We start from the raw sequence: 7,120 nt of genomic DNA on the forward strand, positions 1-7,120 counted from the left end.
TTTTTTGAGCAAGGTGCATGTTTCAAGTATCCTGGTAGATTACTCGCTGTCATTTTAGCAACTAGTGATGAATCACCTAAAGAATATAGGCTGGCTCTTTCTTGCTCCTTGAGACACTGTAGCTGTGGTCTTACTGCATTTTTCTTCCTGCCTATACTGCTGCAGTGCAGGTTTACCAAGCTCTGAGCCTCCCGCACACATGCGCATAATTCTATAAAATCAGAATACTAACTACATGTTTTCACATGGGAATATTTTACACAAGTACTGAACAAGCATGCAGTGGTTTCCTTGTACTTATAATTTACTAAACCTTGCATGATTGGTGGTTGTGACTCTGTAAAGGAGCTGTTGGTGCCCTACCAGCTGCAAGGGCCGCTATGGGGTATACCTGGAATTCTCTTGTTGGTAGTCATTCTTTTACTATGCCCTTTTCTTATGAGATTCATTACCTCATAAAATCTGAAGTGGGTGTGAGGTGCACTTCTGTGACCAGTTTATTATGCAGCCCTTTTATGAAGCCCCAAAGACCTTTTCTACTCGAGAAGGCTTTTAGCACTTAATTTATCTTATTTATAAGTCTCATCTATATTTAGTAATACCTTATTTGAACTACACTTCTGTGTAGTTATTGTTATTTGTAAAGGACCTAGAGTTTAGGCAATTTAAGTAACATTCACTGACTGAATTGGTTTTGTCTGTCAGACCTGTTAAACTGGTGAACCTGAAGTTTCTGTCTGGGAAAACTGTCTTTGCTGCTCTTACCCTCTGGATTTCAAGGGTCCGTGTTGTTCTTTATGCAGATCCTTACTTGGTCTAGCACAAAGGCCATGTCTGTCTCGGCAGATCATTATTTCCTGTCTGAGGTGTTTTCAGAGATGTCATTCAACCAGCTTGTCTTCAATGATTTTTCTTGGGTGATGAAAACTTGTTCAGTCATATGGTTTTATTTTTATTGGTTCCCAGATTGTCAAAGCGTAGAAAGATGGACATTTTCCAGTGCCCCTCAAAAAAGAAGCCTTTCTTAATTACCAGACAGACGACGTCCAGCTGAGTTGCTAACAGCATTTTGAGCAGAAACATAGGTCATGGACACTGTAGGGGAGTAGTTCACTGGTTAACGAAACTGAGGTATCTAGTGCACATTGCAGTAACCACATCCGACTAGGATGTCACTGATTCCTGGTGTGTGTCTTTGACCAAAACTGTATGTTGGACCACTGCTTCAGAAAAGGCCCATTCAGTCTTACCTAAGGATTGCTGTTCTTTGGGGTATCCTCTCCTGAAGTCCATATTCTCCCTACTACAGAGGGCCCCTTGAAGTAAGGAGCAACCGGTAGCAAATACTATTCATATAGGTTGGACTGGGGGTGGGGTATGCAGTTGGCGCCATATTCCTTTCCTTAGGACACAATATCCACCTTCTGTAGTTGCAGGTACAGCCCTATATTTGAGTAGGGATCTTCAGGGTGCAGATAATACTTTTGGTGTAGAAATATTGAGCTTGGACCAAAAGCTGCATCACATCCTGTGTGTGTGTGGGGGGGGGGGGGGGGACTCAAAGCTCAAGTTCTTTAGCGAGAGCCTTATAAAAGGGCACACAAGGAAATAGCCAAGTGAGTCTACCCACTGCAGAGGGTCTTCCTAGAAGTCCAATAATATGGTGAGTACTTGCATGTGCATTGTTTTTATAACGTTTTAAATTATGTAATTACCAGACCTGGATAAGAAATTCATTCTATGACAGGTTTCCTGCTTCAGCAGTGAAATATTTTAACTTATTTAACTGTAAATGCAGCCACACTCATGGTGGTTTTTCCCGAAGTAGTAATTTATCCCTACGTTGCTTGTTGCTCACCTTAGCACCGGTTATTTTATTACACCACCGTCATTGAGTTATGTTGTGGTTCTATCTTTTAGTTGTGTTTTAATGAGCATAGTTCTTTTCCGTAAGGAATATTGTTAAAATGAACTGATGGACACAAGTTATATCTGTCTTTTTTTTTTTTTTTACAGAATATATATATAGATTTGATTGTCTGTTATCGTGCAGACTGTTAAATCGTATTTGTACATTTTTGTTATTTATGTGCTCTCTGAGCAGTATTACATGCAAAGGAAAAGGCATTAAGCTGGAGCATCTGAGAAAGTAACTGGTACCAAGCTGCAGGCATTGTGATACCTAATGTGTGATATTATTGGCTTAATTTGTGCAGAAAAGCTGTTCGTTTATATGCACATTTTGTTAAACATAAGATCAAGCCATTATAACTGCAGCAGATAAAGGGGGACCAATGGAAGGCTGAGTGGCAAGTGATGTATAGACACTAAAGTATCTACAGCTTTTGTTAGAAGGGGGGGCTTAAATATTTCACTTGCATTAGTAGTTGTAAATACTAGTTCATCCACAATAAAGGAGTGCCATTTTTTTATATTCCCATATTACATTGTGCCATTCTCATACAGAAAATATCAAGTACCCGTAATTCATTTTACATGTACAGTCCCATTATCTGTTGTTTGTGTCATTTGCTTTAAACTTTATTTACCTCTTGAAAGACCAAGGTATGTTTACCTCATTGTATATAAAACGATTTAAATATTTTCCAGAATATTTTCTAGTTTGCAGTTCAGTTCTAGCATTTAGGTACTACATTGTGGACTTTACAGTTGTCATTGATATTAACCGTGTACTGTGCTTGTATTGTGCCCAAATCATAGTAACAAGGTTTATTCCTTTATCATTTTAAGTATTGCATACTGCAAGTATTTTTGCTGCTCTTGCAATGTCTGCACTAGCCTCAGCAGAGCTGTGCAGATAATGCCTTTTATAATATTGTAAAATGGGATGAACAGTTTAGGGACTCTACATGCTGAAGTTTATTTTTGTTAAAAAACTGATATGTACATTTCCCCCACCACACTTTTGTCAGAATTGCATTGTATTTTTACAGTGTACACTAAAACAGATGTACATAGGAATGTAGCAGAGTGTGTAAAGTGTTAACGTAGTACAGTAGAAGGAAAGCAAAGAAAATAAAGGTTTTCTTCCATCTTCTGTAGACTTGTGGATTTTTTTGGGTTGTAGTATTGATAGAAAGGAACTCCATTTTATATTTATTTATTGATTTACTTCACCTGCCCAGTGTAGTGTGTTCATAGGTTCATACTAGGCTATCTGCCCTAGGGCATTTATAAGCCTAGCCAGAGTGTGTTTGGCTTTCGCCACCCATTTTAAATTAATTTTGCTATGCCCTTTTTCGAGGTTAGTATACTGTGCCTCTGTCTAACAGTGACACAGAAGTGATACCCGGGGTAAACCTGCGATCTCCCATCCACACATCAAGATTCCTCTTGAAGAGAGTCAAAGAGGGACTCTGCCTAACCTGGACTGGGTTTTTATTCCAGAGTGAAGGGAGCCTCTGGGTTATAAATCTGTCCCTCCAGCATGTCCTATTTATTTCAGTGCTGAGGTTCAAGTCTCTCGAGCACGTAGCTTGATGGGATTTAGATTTTCTGAGGTGCAGCATGTCCATTAATTCCGGGTTGGACATGGCTTTATACGTCAGGCACAAATCGCCTCTGAGCAGGCGGTATGCCACTGAGTAGAGCTGGAGTTTCTTTAACCGGGCAGCATATGGCATCTGTTTGAGCCCTTTGATCCTCTTGGTGAGGTACTTTTGGGGTCTTTCCAGTTGCTGCAGGTGTCTGGTAAGGTACATCCCAAAAGGGGCATTGTACTCAATTATGGGCCTGATGAGGGAATGAGTAAAGAGGCACGATGACCTCCCCTGATCTAGATGTGAATCCCTTCATGATTAGGTGGGCTATATAAAATGTTTTTCTAACCACTTTGGCCACGTGGTTGTCAAATGAGAGATTGCTATCAACTTGGGTCCCCAGGTCCCTAATTACTTCTTCTGTACTTAATGGATTACCACCTATGTGGTAATTTGTGGGCACTTTGTTTTTGCCAAAGGGGAAGACTATACACTTTTTGGCGTTTAGCTTGAGGCCATGGCTCTGTGTGTTTGAAATAGCAGGTTTCCATTTATTATTTGTAATGTAAAATGTCCATTTTTCTGGAAAATCTGAGATATTTAATGTGTGATTTAAGATGCATATGCACACAGTCCACTGTAAATGCTGAGTTACAGAAAAAGTTAAACTAAAATGTTCTCCATTTTTCATTTACATACATCCTGTGACTTATCAGTTGATAGAACTGCAGTTGACAAACTCAAATGGTTGAAGCCATTTGACTGAAAATTCAGCTGACTGAAACCTTTATTTCACTAAATCACAAACCATAGAAAGCATTCTTTGTAACAAAATACAGCATAAAGCAATGTTTTTTTTCGGGGGGGGGGGGCAAGCCCCTTCACCTTGCATTCCCTACAACCCTTTAATTAGGTACACTAACTCCACGGCTGCACAACTCCAAAGAAAAGAACATCATACATACTGAATTAATGTTTATGCACAAACATAAATTTGGGGATACAACATTACTATCCACTTCAGTCCGCAAACCGTCTTCTAGACTTCATTCCCTATCAAATAGTAGTCAAAAATGTCACAATCACATACTACTTACACTATTACACTTTTCTGTTTGTGATTCAGTTCGAGGGTTTTCACACAAATTCTTTCAACCATTAGAGCTTTGGTCACCTACAAGCCTGCCAAGTGACAGTAAACAGAATTTTGGTCACCTACAATTCTACAAGTTGACAGTAAATAGTTTTGGTCACCCACAAGTCTGCCAAGTGACAGTAAATAGAGATGTTCTGTAGTCCTATCCCGCCTTCATTCTTACACATGGGGTTCGGAGCCGATCCTCGGCTCCGACTCGGCCTTTTTACAAGCTCAGAGTCTTCTAGTTGGTTCATGGTTAGGTAGGTATCCCATGGTGCACCAGTACAATCCCCAGATCTCGTTTGCCGCATTGGCGTGTTCGGATGTGCTTCTTCTTGGCCGTGGCAAAGTCTAACACATTATGCTAATTTTTTTGACAAACATTGCCGTTTTTCATATTCAGATAGCTGTTATTAGAGTTATTTAGTAGTTTCATAATTTTCAAGTTACTATAGTTCTTTCGTGTTAAGTATTTCTGAGAGTAGATGGCCGTTGGCCTTATCGTTCTATTGGTATCTTGTGTGCCAGTTGGTTTCTTCACTGAGGTTGTGTATATATATATTTTTATACCCCAAATTTCATATTGTTGATATTACTGTTTGTAGGTGCCTTTTGCACGTAGTTTAGAATGTGTGTGCATATTAGATAAGTTTCTCTGTATATTTAGATTTAAAATAAATAGATTAAAATAAATACCTTGCTTGCGGGGCTCCGCTTATTGATTTTTGCAGTTAGAACAGAGGTTTCCTTTTACCTTCGTTCTCTTGTTTTGCATTATTAGAGATTGTATTTTTTTCTCTGGTGTGCGTGCGATTCTTTCCTTTTGAGGTCCCTTTCAGTTAGAGGACTTAGATTTTCTCTCTCTTTCTCTACCAGGGCTAGGCCCGTTTAAGTTAGAGGATCTAGTCCTCTCACTTTCCCTTTCTTCTCAGTGTGTCTGATTGCATTCTTCTGTGAGATGTCTAAGTAGGTTAAAGATCATAAGCCATCTGGCTTTAAAAAGTGTGTCAAATGTTCACAGATGATGTCGATAATGGATGGCCACAGTAACTGCGTGTACTGTCTTGGGGCCATCCACTTACAGGAAACATGCCTTTTTTGTCACTCATTCAGTGCCAGGGTATTGCAGGAGAGGAAAAATAAAAACTCATACTAAAAGGTCTCCTTAAGTCCTCTTTTGAGGAAGATTTGGCTAGCTCTTCCTCATCTGCCAAGTCTCATGGATCTAAAAAGGAAAAATCTGTATCTTCTAAGAGGCCCTCCCTGGCACCGGCTGGTGCATCGGAGCTGCCTCCTAAAACTTCCAAATCTGACAGACCTGCTGCATCCTTGGCTCCACTGAGTTCGGAGCCAATCAAAGGTTCTACTACTACTACTGTTGCTACATTATTGGCACCAGGTAGTTCAGAGCCGATCACTGATAGTAGACATCGAAGCCGGTCTATGGATCCTTTACTGATCTCCCCTACACTGAGGTCTCCCATATTACAGAGATCACTTGAGTCTGTTACCCCTTCTGTGATTCCTCCACCGAGCTGTGGTGGTCTTTCAGAGCCGGAGTGTTTGGTACCACTGGTGGAATCCTCGGTTCCAGCTCCCCCTGAGGTTGTTTTGGAGCAGAGTTCAGCTCCGACGCACTTTGTGCTATCCCTGGTGTGTAGGAGCTGAAGTTCCCCAGTTGGCTCCTACAGGGACGCCTGGAACCAAACCTCTTCGGTTCCGAGCCTTCCTCTCTGCGTGTCTGCTAGGACCCTACATCTGTCTCAGAGCCGATGGCATCCTTGGTCTCCTCTGAGCCGGAGAGGTATTCGGAGCCAAGGAGGTTGGCATTCGAGATGAGTGTGCTGTCCCGATGTTCTTCGTATTTTACTGTTGCAGTCATCACATTTGGGTTATCTGCTTGCAGTAGCCCTCAGTTGGCCTGATTAGCAAAGTCTTGGGTCCTGCATCAGTTGCTGTCTCATCTTCCATGACATCAGGTAGTCAGGGGTATAAAGCATGCAGCCGATGCCATTTTATCAGTCTTTCTTGCCATGAGGTGCCTGAAGCAGAAGCAGTTCGCAAGTGCCGGTCAGCCGACTCCTGAAATTTTCATTTTCGAGTTTCAGAACCAAAGTCTTCAACTAAAGCCAAGTACCTCTTTGGGGAAACTTTTTCTTGCTCTTAACCGCTGTCAGTAAAAGTCAATAATTGTATTTCTTGTGGAAAGCAAATACCTCATAAAGATTTTCATTTGTACTGTTTTCTTTGCCTAGGCCCTGACCATGACATTCCTCGCTGTCGGTTTTGTGCCTTATTTAAACAACAAACTATTTGTAGTCTATATTTACGCTTCTAAATATTTCGGTACTCGGTTCAGTTACCGAAATTCCGAAAAAACGCAAAGATAAAGACAGAGACAGGCCGCCTAGGTCCAAAGCTGCAGACGATGCTTCTCCTAAGCTAGTTGCCAGTTTGCTGGTACTCAGTGGGGCGCATTTGC

The sequence above is a fragment of the Protopterus annectens genome, chromosome 3.part0 (assembly GCF_019279795.1).
Source record: "Protopterus annectens isolate FY-2018-M chromosome 3.part0, PAN1.0, whole genome shotgun sequence".
Classification (NCBI taxonomy): Eukaryota; Metazoa; Chordata; order Ceratodontiformes; family Protopteridae; genus Protopterus; species Protopterus annectens.